General features: G+C 46.4%; 1 pseudogene; it reads left to right on the top strand.

The window, feature by feature from the left end:
• The window catches only part of LOC127919788 (integrator complex subunit 15-like), a 37,794-nt pseudogene that overhangs the window by 9,517 nt on the left and 13,277 nt on the right, over window positions 1-15,000 (top strand).

Raw genomic sequence — 15,000 nt, 5'->3', positions numbered from 1 at the left:
CTGATCTTCTCTGCCCTGTTCACTCTATGACCTTAACCCTGACCCTAACTCATCTTCTCTGCCCTGTTCATCTATGATCTTTAACCCTGACCCTAACTCATCTTATTAATGCCCTGTTCACTTACAAGGTGATCTTTAACCCTGACCCTAACTCATCTTCTCTGCCCTGTTCACTCTACAAGGTGATCTTTAACCCTGACCCTAACTCATCTTCTCTGCCCTGTTAACTCTACAAGGTGATCTTTAACCCTGACCCTAACTCATCTTCCCTGTTCACTCTACAAGGTGATCTTTAACCCTGACCCTAACTCATCTTCTCTGCCCTGTTCATCTATGATCTTTAACCCTGACCCTAACTCATCTTCTCTGCCCTGTTCACTCTATGATCTTTAACCCTGACCCTAACTCATCTTCTCTGTTCATTACAAGGTGATCTTTAACCCTGACCCTAACTCATCTTCTCTGCCCTGTTCACTCTACAAGGTGACCTTTAACCCTGACCCTAACTCATCTAACTCATCTGTTAATTTGTCCCATTTTAAATTTGATTTCCTTTTATTTTTTATACAGTGTTTTCATTATAAACTTCATATTATTAAAGGAACTTGTTATTATATAATATATGTTACATAATTTCATTTATTATATAAACAACTTTATATATGCCCCTTATTATGTAGTTGATCAGTCCACCTTTAACCTGACTAACCAACCACTTCCTGTAGTTGATCAGGCCACCTTTAGCTGCAATGACTCCAACTTCCTGTAGTTGTTGATCAGGCCATTTAAGCTGCCATCCAACCAAACACTTCCTGTAGTTATCAGGCCACCTTTAGCTGCAATGACTCCAACCAAACACTTCCTGTAGTTGTTGATCAGTCCTCCTTTAGCTGCCACGACTCCAACCAAACACTTTCTGTAGTTGTTGATCAGGCCACCTTTAAGCTGCCACGACTCCAACCAAACACTTCCTGTAGTGTTGATCAGGCCCCTTTAAGCTGCCACGACTCAGCAAACACTTTCTGTAGTTGTTGATCAGGCCACCTTTAAGCTGCCACGACTCCAACCAAACACTTCCTGTAGTTGTTGATCAGGCCACCTTTAAGCTGCCCACACAAACACTTCCTGTAGTTATTGATCAGGCCACCTTTAGCTGCCACGACTCCAACCAAACACTTCCTGTAGTTGATCAGTCCATCTTTAGCTGCAACGACTCACCAAACACTTCCTGTAGTTGATCAGTCCATCTTTAGCTGCACACTTCCTGTAGTTGATCAGTCACCTGTTGCCTCTTCAGGTTCCTGTTTGATCAGTCCTGCTGCAATGACTCAACCAAACACTTCCTGTTTGTTGAGACCATCTCGTCAGTTAACTCCAGCTTGTGTGCACCTGGATGATCATCAAGAGTTAAGGGCTGGTCAGTCAGCATTTCACTGTGTGTGTGTCTTCAGTGTGTATTTATTTGTGTTCAAGTTGTATTGAATCTGTGTTTTACTTTTCCTTCTGTCGCCAAGGTAACCAGGCTGACGAGTCGCATGGCGTTGCTAGTGCTAGTCTCCATGGCGTCGTGTGGGCAGGGTCCCCATCCTGGAGTGTGCTGCTACCTGGTTACAGGTTAGAACACAATAACACACACCTTCACTTACCGTGGACAGGTCTATGTAGTGATTTAGGTATAGGTTATCAATAAGACTAGTCAGAGAGTGTGTGTGTGTGTGTGTGTTCCAGCGGTCCCATCCTGTCTACTGTGAAGACTGTCAGAGTGTGTGTGTGTGAGTTCCAGCGGTCCCATCCTGTCTACTGTAGAAGACTGTCAGAGTGTCCAGAGGTCCCATCCTGTCTACTGTAGAAGACTACAGAGTGTGTGTGTGTGTGTGTGTGTTCCAGAGGTCCCATCCTGTCTACTGTAGAAGACTAGTGAGAGTGTGTGTGTGTTCCAGAGGTCCCATCCTGTCTACTGTGAGACTAGTCTCATGTTGTGTGTTCCAGAGTCCCATCCTGTCTACTGGTGAAGACTAGTCAGAGTGTGTGTGTGTGTGTGTGTCTTCTCTGCCCATCCTGTCTACTGTAGAAGACTACAGAGTGTGATCTGTTAACCCATCCTGTCTACTGTCTTCTCTGAAGACTAGTCAGAGTCTGTGTGTGTGTTCCAGAGGTCCCATCCTGTCTACTGTAGAAGACTAGTCAGAGTGTGTGTGTGTGTTCCAGAGGTCCCATCCTGTCTACTGTAGAAGACTAGTCAGTGATGTTTAGACCCATCCTGTCTACTAACTCATCTTGGTGGATGACTATTGTTCCCTCTTCCTGGTTCCATGGTTCCAACCCTCAACCCTCAGCTGTTCCTGTCCTCCATTCTGCTGCCAGTTCATCACTGCTGTTACCACCCTGATCTTTAACCCTGACCCCCTGTAACTCACAGGTACTTGTTACCCTGTTGACCTCTACAAGGTGATCTTTAACCCTGTATAACTCATCTTCCCTGTTACCACCCTGTATGACCTCTCTACAGGTACTGGTTACCACCCTGTATGACCTCTCTACAGGTACACACTGTTACCACCCTGTATGACCTCAAGTCTGTATTGACAGGTGTTTTACCACCCTGTATGACCTCTCTACAGGTACACACTGTTACCACCCTGTATGACCTCTCTACAGGTACACACTGTTACCACCCTGTATAACCTCTCTACAGGTACACATGTTACCACCCTGTATGACCTCTCTACAGGTACACACTCCCCTGGCGACCTCTCTGGTACACACTGTTACCACCCTGTATGACCTCTCTACAGGTACACACACTTTACCACCCTGTATAACCTCCTGGTACACACAGGTTACCACCCTGGTAACCTCTCTACAGGTACACACACCTTTACCACCCTGTTGACCTCTCTACAGGTACAGGTCTACCACCCTGTATGACCTCTCTACAGGTACAGGTTACCACCCTGTATAAGACTAGTCAGGTAGTGTGTGTGTGTTCAGGTACACACCCACCCTGTCTACACACCACCTGTATGACCTCTCTACAGGTCTCTACAGGTACACACTGTTACCACCCTGTATGACCTCTCTACAGGTACACACTGTTACCATTGTTCCTACTTCCAGGTTCCATGTTCCAACCCTGTATGACCTCCTCAGCTGTTACCTGTCCTCCATTCTGCTGCCAGTTCATCACTGCTGTTACCACCCTGTATGACCTCTCTACAGGTACACACTGTTACCACCCTGTATAACCTCTCTACAGGTACACACTGTTACCACCCTGTATGACCTCTCTACAGGTACACACACTGTTACCACCCTGTATGACCTCTCTACAGGTACACACTGTTACCACCCTGTATGACCTCTCTACAGGTACACACTGTTACCACCCTGTATAACCTCTCTACAGGTACACACTACACACTACCACCCTGTATGACCTCTCTCACAGGTACACACTGTTACCACCCTGTATAACCTCTCTACAGGTACACACACTGTTACCACCAACTGTATAAATCACTAGCCTCAATCTACAGGTGAGTAACAACACTAAATCACTAGTCAACAAGTTACCACCCTGCCTGTCATGACCTCAAGATCTACAGGTAAATCACTAGCCTGTCAATCTACCACCCTGATGATGACCTCTCTACAGGTACACTGTTGCCAACAAGATGAGTAACAAAAGCTAAATCACTAGCCTGTCAATCTACTATCAGTCAACAAGATGAGTAACGAACAGCTAAATCACTAGTCAACAAGATGAGTAATGAACAGCTAAATCACTAGCCTGTCAATCTACTATCAGTCAACAAGATGAGTAACGAACAGCTAAATCACTAGCCTGTCAATCTACTATCAGCCAACAAGATGAGTAACGAACAGCACTAAATCACTAGCCAACAAGATGAGTAATGAACAGCTAAATCACTAGCCTGTCAATCTACTATCAGTCAACAAGATGAGTAACGAACAGCTAAATCACTAGTCAACAAGATGAGTAACGAACAGCTAAATCACTAGCCTGTCAATCTACTATCAGCCAACAAGATGAGTAACGAACAGCTGAAATCACTAGCCTGTCAATCTACTATCAGCCAACAAGATGAGTAACGAACAGCTAAATCACTAGCCTGTCAATCTACTATCAGCCAACAAGATGAGTAACGAACAGCTAAATCACTAGCCTGTCAATCTACTATCAGTCAACAAGATGAGTAACGAACAGCTAAATCACTAGCCAACAAGATCAGTCTACTAAATCACTAGCCTGTCAACTACTATCAGCCAACAAGATGAGCTAAATCAACTAGCCTGTCAATCTACTATCAGCCAACAAGATGAGTAACGAACAGCTAAATCACTAGCCTGTCAATCTACTATCAGCCAACAAGATGAGTAACGAACAGCTAAATCAAATCACTAAATCACTAGCCTGTCAATCTACTATCAGCCAACAAGATGAGTAACGAACAGCTAAATCACTAGCCTGTCAATCTACTATCAGCCAACAAGATGAGTAACGAACAGCTAAATCACTAGCCTGTCAATCTACTATCAGCCAACAAGATGAGTAACGAACAGCTAAATCACTAGCCAACAAGATGAGTAATGAACAGCTAAATCACTAGCCTGATCAGTCTACTAAATCACTAGTCAACAAGATGAGTAACGAACAGCTAAATCACTAGCCTGTCAATCTACTATCAGCCAACAAGATGAGTAACGAACAGCTAAATCACTAGCCTGTCAATCTACTATCAGCCAACAAGATGAGTAACGAACAGCTAAATCACTAGCCTGTCAATCTACTATCAGCCAACAAGATGAGTAACGAACAGCTAAATCACTAGCCTGTCAATCTACTATCAGCCAACAAGATGAGTAACGAACAGCTAAATCACTAGCCAACAAGATGAGTAACGAACAGCTAAATCACTAGCCTGTCAATCTACTATCAGCCAACAAGATGAGTAACGAACAGCTAAATCACTAGCCAACAAGATGAGTAACGAACAGCTAAATCACTAGCCTGTCAATCTACTATCAGCCAACAAGATGAGTAACGAACAGCTAAATCACTAGCCTGTCAATCTACTATCAGCCAACAAGATGAGTAACGAACAGCTAAATCACTAGCCAACAAGATGAGTAACGAACAGCTAAATCACTAGCCTGTCAATCTACTATCAGCCAACAAGATGAGTAACGAACAGCTAAATCACTAGCCTGTCAATCTACTATCAGCCAACAAGATGAGTAACGAACAGCTAAATCACTAGCCTGTCAATCAAGATGATGAGTAACGAACAGCTAAATCACTAGCCTGTCAATCTACTATCAGCCAACAAGATGAGTAACGAACAGCTAAATCACTAGCCAACAAGATGAAATAAATCACTAGCCTGTCAATCTACTATCAGCCAACAAGATGAGTAACGAACAGCTAAATCACTAGCCTGTCAATCTACTATCAGAACAAGATGAGTAACGAACAGCTAAATCACTAGCCTGTCAATCTACTATCAGTCAACAAGATGAGTAACGAACAGCTAAATCACTAGCCTGTCAATCTACTATCAGCCAACAAGATGAGTAACGAACAGCTAAATCACTAGTCAACAAGATGATGAGTAACGAACAGCTAAATCACTAGCCTGTCAATCTACTATCAGCCAACAAGATGAGTAACGAACAGCTAAATCACTAGCCTGTCAATCTACTATCAGCCAACAAGATGAGTAACGAACAGCTAAATCACTAGCCTGTCAATCTACTATCAGCCAACAAGATGAGTAACGAACAGCTAAATCACTAGCTAGAATCACGAACAGCTAAATCACCTAGCCTGTCAATCTACTATCAGCCAACAAGATGAGTAACGAACAGCTAAATCACTAGCCAACAAGATGAGTAACAACAGCTAAATCACTAGCCTGTCAATCTACTATCAGCCAACAAGATGAGTAACGAACAGCTAAATCACTAGCCAATCAAGATGAGTAACGAACAGCTAAATCACTAGCCTGTCAATCTACTATCAGCCAACAAGATGAGTAACGAACAGCTAAATCACTAGCCAACAAGATGAGTAATGAACAGCTAAATCACTAGCCTGTCAATCTACTATCAGGCGTACTAGAGGAGTCAGTCCTGTACAGCTGTTACTAGGCTATGTCAGCATCTCTAAACTACCTCTTGGTGTCAACAAGATTGAGTAACGTTAACAGCTAAATCACTAGCCAACAAGATGAGTAAGGCTATGAACAGCTAAATACTAGCCTGTCAATCTACTATCAAATACCTCTCTCCCTGTACTGGTTACTAGTATGTCATGTTTGGTGTGTATAGAGGAGTTGACTCCTCCTGTACAGCTGTTACTAGGCTATGTCATGTAAACATCTCTAAATACCTCTTGGTGTGTATAGAGGAGTTGACTCCCCCTGTACTGCTGTTACTAGAGTCATGTAAACATCTCTAAATACCTCTTGGTGTGTAGTTGACTCCTCCTGTACAGCTGTTACTAGGCTATGTCATGTAAACATCTCTAAATACCTCTTGGTGTGTATAGAGGTGTGTATAGTTGACTCCTCCTGTACAGCTGTTACTAGGCTATGTCATGTAAACATCTCTAAATACCTCTTGGTGTGTATAGAGGAGTTGACTCCCCTGTACTGCTGTTACTAGGCTATGTCATGTAAACATCTCTAAATACCTCTTGGTGTGTATAGAGGAGTTTCCTCCTGTACAGCTGTGTGTATAGAGGAGTTGACTCCTCCTGTGTTACTAGGCTATGTCATGTCAACATCTCTAAATACCTCTTGGTGTGTACTAGGCTATGTCATGTCAAATCAAATCCTCTTGGTGTGTGTTTGGTGTGTATAATTGACTCTCCTGTACAGCTGTTACTAGGCTAGCAGCTGTTACTAGGCTATGTCATGTAAACATCTCTAAATACCTCTTGGTGTGTATAGAGGAGTTGACTCCCCTGTACAGCTGCTACAGATGGTGGTGTCCTGGATCCAAGACCAACCTCGATTGGTCCTCATCACTCTGCTGAACACGCCCCCTCTTCCAGCCAGCCAATCGGCTCCCTGGACCTCACACCGCTGGCTGGGCTGGTGCGCTGGTGTGTCAAAGCCCCATTGGCTTACAGAAGAGACGGGAAGCAGGACTTGGCCAATGGGACGACAGAGACTGAGCTGGAGGCAGGGCCTCTCTTCTCTGAGCTGCATCTCAGTGTCCTGCAGGTTTGTCCATTATCAATGTCCATTATCAATGTCCAGTCTCAATGTCCAGTATCAATGTCCAGTCTCAATGTCCATTATCAATGTCCAGTATCAATGTCCAGTATCAATGTCCAGTCTCAATGTCCAGTCTCAATGTCCAGTCTCAATGTCCAGTCTCAATGTCCAGTATCAATGTCCATTATCAATGTCCAGTATCAATGTCCAGTATCAATGTCCATTATCAATGTCCAGTATCAATGTCCAGTCTTAATGTCCAGTATCAATGTCCATTATCAATGTCCAGTATCAATGTCCAGTATCAATGTCCAGTCTTAATGTCCAGTATCAATGTCCAGTCTTAATGTCCAGTATCAATGTCCAGTCTTAATGTCCAGTATCAATGTCCAGTATCAATGTCCAGTCTCAATGTCCAGTCTCAATGTCCAGTCTTAATGTCCAGTCTCAATGTTCAGTATCAATGTCCATTATCAATGTCCAGTATCAATGTCCATTATCAATGTCCAGTCTCAATGTCCAGTCTTAATGTCCATTATCAATGTCCAGTCTCAATGTCCAGTCTTAATGTCCAGTATCAATGTCCAGTCTTAATGTCCATTATCAATGTCCAGTCTCAATGTCCAGTCTTAATGTCCAGTATCAATGTCCAGTCTTAATGTCCAGTATCAATGTCCAGTATCAATGTCCATTATCAATGTCCAGTATCAATGTCCAGTCTTAATGTCCAGTATCAATGTCCAGTCTTAATGTCCAGTATCAATGTCCAGTATCAATGTCCAGTCTTAATGTCCAGTCTTAATGTCCAGTATCAATGTCCAGTATCAATGTCCAGTCTCAATGTCCAGTCTCAATGTCCAGTATCAATGTCCAGTATCAATGTCCAGTCTTAATGTCCAGTCTCAATGTCCAGTCTTAATGTCCAGTATCAATGTCCAGTCTTAATGTCCAGTATCAATGTCCAGTCTTAATGTCCAGTCTCAATGTCCAGTCTCAATGTCCAGTCTTAATGTCCAGTATCAATGTCCATTATCAATGTCCAGTATCAATGTCCAGTCTCAATGTCCAGTATCAATGTCCAGTATCAATGTCCAGTATCAATGTCCAGTATCAATGTCCAGTATCAATGTCCAGTATCAATGTCCAGTATCAATGTCCAGTCTCAATGTCCATTATCAATGTCCATTATCAATGTCCAGTCTCAATGTCCAGTCTCAATGTCCAGTCTCAATGTCCAGTATCAATGTCCAGTATCAATGTCCAGTCTCAATGTCCAGTCTCAATGTCCAGTATCAATGTCCAGTCTCAATGTCCAGTATCAATGTCCAGTATCAATGTCCAGTCTCAATGTCCAGTCTCAATGTCCAGTCTCAATGTCCAGTCTCAATGTCCAGTCTCAATGTCCAGTCTTAATGTCCAGTCTCAATGTCCAGTCTCAATGTCCAGTATCAATGTCCAGTCTCAATGTCCATTATCAATGTCCATTATCAATGTCCAGTCTTAATGTCCAGTATCAATGTCCAGTATCAATGTCCAGTATCAATGTCCAGTATCAATGTCCATTATCATTGTCCAGTATCAATGTCCAGTCTCAATGTCCAGTCTCAAACCTGACCCTCATAGCAGCAGAACCTCCAGACAGACCATCATAGCAGCAGAACCTCCAGACAGTGAGACAGACCATCATAGCAGCAGAACCTCCAGACAGTGAGACAGACCATCATAGCAGCAGAACCTCCAGACAGACCATCATAGCAGCAGAACCTCCAGACAGTGAGACAGACCATCATAGCAGCAGAACCTCCAGACAGACCATCATAGCAGCAGAACCTCCAGACAGTGAGACAGACCATAATAGCAGCAGAACCTCCAGACAGTGAGACATACCATCATAGCAGCAGAACCTCCAGACAGACCATCATAGCAGCAGAACCTCCAGACAGACCATCATAGCAGCAGAACCTCCAGACAGACCATCATAGCAGCAGAACCTCCAGACAGACCATCATAGCAGCAGAACCTCCAGACAGACCATCATAGCAGCAGAACCTCCAGACAGACCATCATAGCAGCAGAACCTCCAGACAGTGAGACAGACCATCATAGCAGCAGAACCTCCAGACAGACCATCATAGCAGCAGAACCTCCAGATAGTGAGACAGACCATCATAGCAGCAGAACCTCCAGACAGACCATCATAGCAGCAGAACCTCCAGACAGACCATCATAGCAGCAGAATCTCCAGACAGTGAGACAGACCATCATAGCAGCAGAACCTCCAGACAGTGAGACAGACCATCATAGCAGCAGAACCTCCAGACAGACCATCATAGCAGCAGAACCTCCAGACAGACCATCATAGCAGCAGAACCTCCAGACAGTGAGACAGACCATCATAGCAGCAGAACCTCCAGACAGTGAGACAGACCATCATAGCAGCAGAACCTCCAGACAGACCATCATAGCAGCAGAACCTCCAGACAGTGAGACAGACCATCATAGCAGCAGAACCTCCAGACAGTGAGACAGACCATCATAGCAGCAGAACCTCCAGACAGTGAGACAGACCATCATAGCAGCAGAACCTCCAGACAGACCATCATAGCAGCAAAACCTCCAGACAGTGAGACAGACCATCATGGCAGCAGAACCTCCAGACAGACCATCATAGCAGCAGAACCTCCAGACAGTGAGACAGACCATCATAGCAGCAGAACCTCCAGACAGACCATCATAGCAGCAGAACCTCCAGACAGACCATCATAGCAGCAGAACCTCCAGACAGACCATCATAGCAGCAGAACCTCCAGACAGACCATCATAGCAGCAGAACCTCCAGACAGTGAGACAGACCGTCATAGCAGCAGAACCTCCAGACAGTGAGACAGACCATCATAGCAGCAGAACCTCCAGACAGACCATCATAGCAGCAGAACCTCCAGACAGACCATCATAGCAGCAGAACCTCCAGACAGACCATCATAGCAGCAGAACCTCCAGACAGACCATCATAGCAGCAGAACCTCCAGACAGTGAGGCAGACCGTCATAGCAGCAGAACCTCCAGACAGTGAGACAGACCATCATAGCAGCAGAACCTCCAGACAGACCATCATAGCAGCAGAACCTCCAGACAGTGAGACAGACCATCATAGCAGCAGAACCTCCAGACAGACCATCATAGCAGCAGAACCTCCAGACAGTGAGACAGACCATCATAGTAGCAGAACCTCCAGACAGTGAGACAGACCATCATAGCAGCAGAACCTCCAGACAGTGAGACAGACCATCATAGCAGCAGAACCTCCAGACAGTGAGACAGACCATCATAGCAGCAGAACCTCCAGACAGCGAGACAGACCATCATAGCAGCAGAACCTCCAGACAGTGAGACAGACCATCATAGCAGCAGAACCTCATCAGCAGAACCTTGCAGACAGACCATCATAGCAGCAGAACCTCCAGACAGACCATCATAGCAGCAGAACCTCCAGACAGACCATCATAGCAGCAGAACCTCCAGACAGACCATCATAGCAGCAGAACCTCCAGACAGTGAGACAGACCGTCATAGCAGCAGAACCTCCAGACAGTGAGACAGACCATCATAGCAGCAGAACCTCCAGACAGACCATCATAGCAGCAGAACCTCCAGACAGTGAGACAGACCATCATAGCAGCAGAACCTCCAGACAGACCATCATAGCAGCAGAACCTCCAGACAGTGAGACAGACCATCATAGTAGCAGAACCTCCAGACAGTGAGACAGACCATCATAGCAGCAGAACCTCCAGACAGTGAGACAGACCATCATAGCAGCAGAACCTCCAGACAGTGAGACAGACCATCATAGCAGCAGAACCTCCAGACAGCGAGACAGACCATCATAGCAGCAGAACCTCCAGACAGTGAGACAGACCATCATAGCAGCAGATCCTCCAGACAGTGAGACAGACCATCATAGCAGCAGAACCTCCAGACAGACCATCATAGCAGCAGAACCTCCAGACAGACCATCATAGCAGCAGAACCTCCAGACAGTGAGACAGACCATCATAGCAGCAGAACCTCCAGAACCAGACCATCATAGCAGCAGAACCTCCAGACAGTGAGACAGACCATCATAGCAGCAGAACCTCCAGACAGTGAGACAGACCATCATAGCAGCAGAACCTCCAGACAGACAGACATCATAGCAGCAGAACCTCCAGACAGACCATCATAGCAGCAGAACCTCCAGACAGTGAGACAGACCATCATAGCAGCAGAACCTCCAGACAGTGAGACAGACCATCATAGCAGCAGAACCTCCAGACAGTGAGACAGACCATCATAGAGAGAACCTCCAGACAGACATCAGACCATAGCAGCAGAACCTCCAGACAGACCATCATAGCAGCAGAACCTCCAGACAGTGAGACAGACCATCATAGCAGCAGAACCTCCAGACAGTGAGACAGACCATCATAGCAGCAGAACCTCCAGAGACAGACCATCATAGCAGCAGAACCTCCAGACAGTGAGACAGACCATCATAGCAGCAGAACCTCCAGACAGTGAGACAGACCATCATAGCAGCAGAACCTCCAGACAGTGAGACAGACCATCATAGCAGCAGAACCTCCAGACAGACCATCATAGCAGCAGAACCTCCAGACAGACCATCATAGCAGCAGAACCTCCAGACAGTGAGACAGACCATCATAGCAGCAGAACCTCCAGACAGTGAGACAGACCATCATAGCAGCAGAACCTCCAGACAGTGAGACAGACCATCATAGCAGCAGAACCTCCAGACATCAGACCATCATAGCAGCAGAACCTCCAGACAGTGAGACAGACCATCATAGCAGCAGAACCTCCAGACAGTGAGACAGACCATCATAGCAGCAGAACCTCCAGACAGTGAGACAGACCATCATAGCAGCAGAACCTCCAGACAGACCATCATAGCAGCAGAACCTCCAGACAGACCATCATAGCAGCAGAACCTCCAGACAGTGAGACAGACCATCATAGCAGCAGAACCTCCAGACAGTGAGACAGACCATCATAGCAGCAGAACCTCCAGACAGTGAGACAGACCATCATAGCAGCAGAACCTCCAGACAGAGACCCATCATAGCAGCAGAACCTCCAGACAGACCATCATAGCAGCAGAACCTCCAGACAGTGAGACAGACCATCATAGCAGCAGAACCTCCAGACAGTGAGACAGACCATCATAGCAGCAGAACCTCCCATCATAGACAGTGAGACAGACCATCATAGCAGCAGAACCTCCAGACAGTGAGACAGACCATCATAGCAGCAGAACCTCCAGACAGTGAGACAGACCATCATAGCAGCAGAACCTCCAGACAGACCATCATAGAGAGAACCTCAGACCATCATAGCAGCAGAACCTCCAGACAGACCATCATAGCAGCAGAACCTCCAGACAGACCATCATAGCAGCAGAACCTCCAGACAGTGAGACAGACCATCATAGCAGCAGAACCTCCAGACAGACAGCAGAACCTCCAGACAGTGAGACAGACCATCATAGCAGCAGAACCTCCAGAGACAGTGAGACAGACCATCATAGCAGAACCTCCAGACAGTGAGACAGACCATCATAGCAGCAGAACCTCCAGACAGTGAGACAGACCATCATAGCAGCAGAACCTCCATCATAGAGCAGAACCTCCAGAGACAGACCATCATAGCAGCAGAACCTCCAGAGACAGACCATCATAGCAGCAGAACCTCCAGACAGTGACCATCATAGCAGCAGAACCTCCAGACAGTGAGACAGACCATCATAGCAGCAGAACCTCCAGACAGTGAGACAGACCATCATAGCAGCAGAACCTCCAGACAGACCATCATAGCAGCAGAACCTCCAGACAGTGAGACAGACCATCATAGCAGCAGAACCTCCAGACAGTGAGACAGACCATCATAGCAGCAGAACCTCCAGACAGTGAGACAGACCATCATAGCAGCAGAACCTCCAGACAGACCATCATAGCAGCAGAACCTCCAGACAGACCATCATAGCAGCAGAACCTCCAGACAGTGAGACAGACCATCATAGCAGCAGAACCTCCAGACAGTGAGACAGACCATCATAGCAGCAGAACCTCCAGACAGACAGACCCATCATAGCAGCAGAACCTCCAGACAGTGAGACAGACCATCATAGCAGCAGAACCTCCAGACAGACCATCATAGCAGCAGAACCTCCAGACAGACCATCATAGCAGAGAACAGAGCAGAACCTCCAGACAGACCATCATAGCAGCAGAACCTCCAGACAGACCATCATAGCAGCAGAACCTCCAGACAGACCCATCATAGCAGCAGAACCTCCAGACAGTCATAGCAGACAGACCTCAGACAGCAGAAGACCATCATAGCAGCAGAACCTCCAGACAGACCATCATAGCAGCAGAACCTCCAGACAGAGAGAACCAGACCATCATAGCAGCAGAACCTCCAGACAGTGAGACAGACCATCATAGCAGCAGAACCTCCAGACAGTGAGACAGACCATCATAGCAGCAGAACCTCCAGACAGACCCATCATAGCAGCAGAACCTCCAGACAGACCATCATAGCAGCAGAACCTCCAGACAGTGAGACAGACCATCATAGCAGCAGAACCTCCAGACAGTGAGACAGACCATCATAGCAGCAGAACCTCCAGACAGACATCATAGCAGCAGAACCTCCAGACAGACCATCATAGCAGCAGAACCTCCAGACAGTGAGACAGACCATCATAGCAGCAGAACCTCCAGACAGTGAGACAGACCATCATAGCAGCAGAACCTCCAGACAGTGAGACCATCATAGCAGCAGAACCTCCAGACAGACCATCATAGCAGCAGAACCTCCAGACAGTGAGACAGACCATCATAGCAGCAGAACCTCCAGACAGTGAGACAGACCATCATAGCAGCAGAACCTCCAGACAGTGAGACAGACCATCATAGCAGCAGAACCTCCAGACAGTGAGACAGACCATCATAGCAGCAGAACCTCCAGACAGTGAGACAGACCATCATAGCAGCAGAACCTCCAGACAGACCATCATAGCAGCAGAACCTCCAGACAGACCATCACAGCAGCAGAACCTCCAGACAGTGAGACAGACCATCATAGCATAGCAGCAGAACCTCCAGACAGTGAGACAGACCATCATAGCAGCAGAACCTCCAGACAGACCATCATAGCAGCAGAACCTCCAGACAGTGAGACAGACCATCATAGCAGCAGAACCTCCAGACAGACCATCATAGCAGCAGAACCTCCAGACAGTGAGACAGACCATCATAGTAGCAGAACCTCCAGACAGACCATCATAGCAGCAGAACCTCCAGACAGTGAGACAGACCATCATAGCAGCAGAACCTCCAGACAGTGAGACAGACCATCATAGCAGCAGAACCTCCAGACAGTGAGACAGACCATCATAGCAGCAGAACCTCCAGACAGTGAGACAGACCATCATAGCAGCAGAACCTCCAGACAGTGAGACAGACCATCATAGCAGCAGAACCTCCAGACAGTGAGACAGACCATCATAGCAGCAGTACCTACAGACAGTGAGACAGACCATCATAGCAGCAGAACCTCCAGACAGTGAGACAGACCATCATAGCAGCAACTAGATGGAAGTGATACTGATTCTTTCATGCTCATGTTTTTATTTAAGAAATACTGTATTAAACACCTGAGCTGCTTGACGTAAAATTGCGCAATTAAGACC

Source organism: Oncorhynchus keta, unplaced genomic scaffold, assembly GCF_023373465.1.
Source record: "Oncorhynchus keta strain PuntledgeMale-10-30-2019 unplaced genomic scaffold, Oket_V2 Un_contig_17517_pilon_pilon, whole genome shotgun sequence".
Taxonomy (NCBI): Eukaryota; Metazoa; Chordata; class Actinopteri; order Salmoniformes; family Salmonidae; genus Oncorhynchus; species Oncorhynchus keta.
Note: the sequence above shows the minus strand (reverse complement) of the source record. Positions and strands in the feature narration are given on the sequence as shown.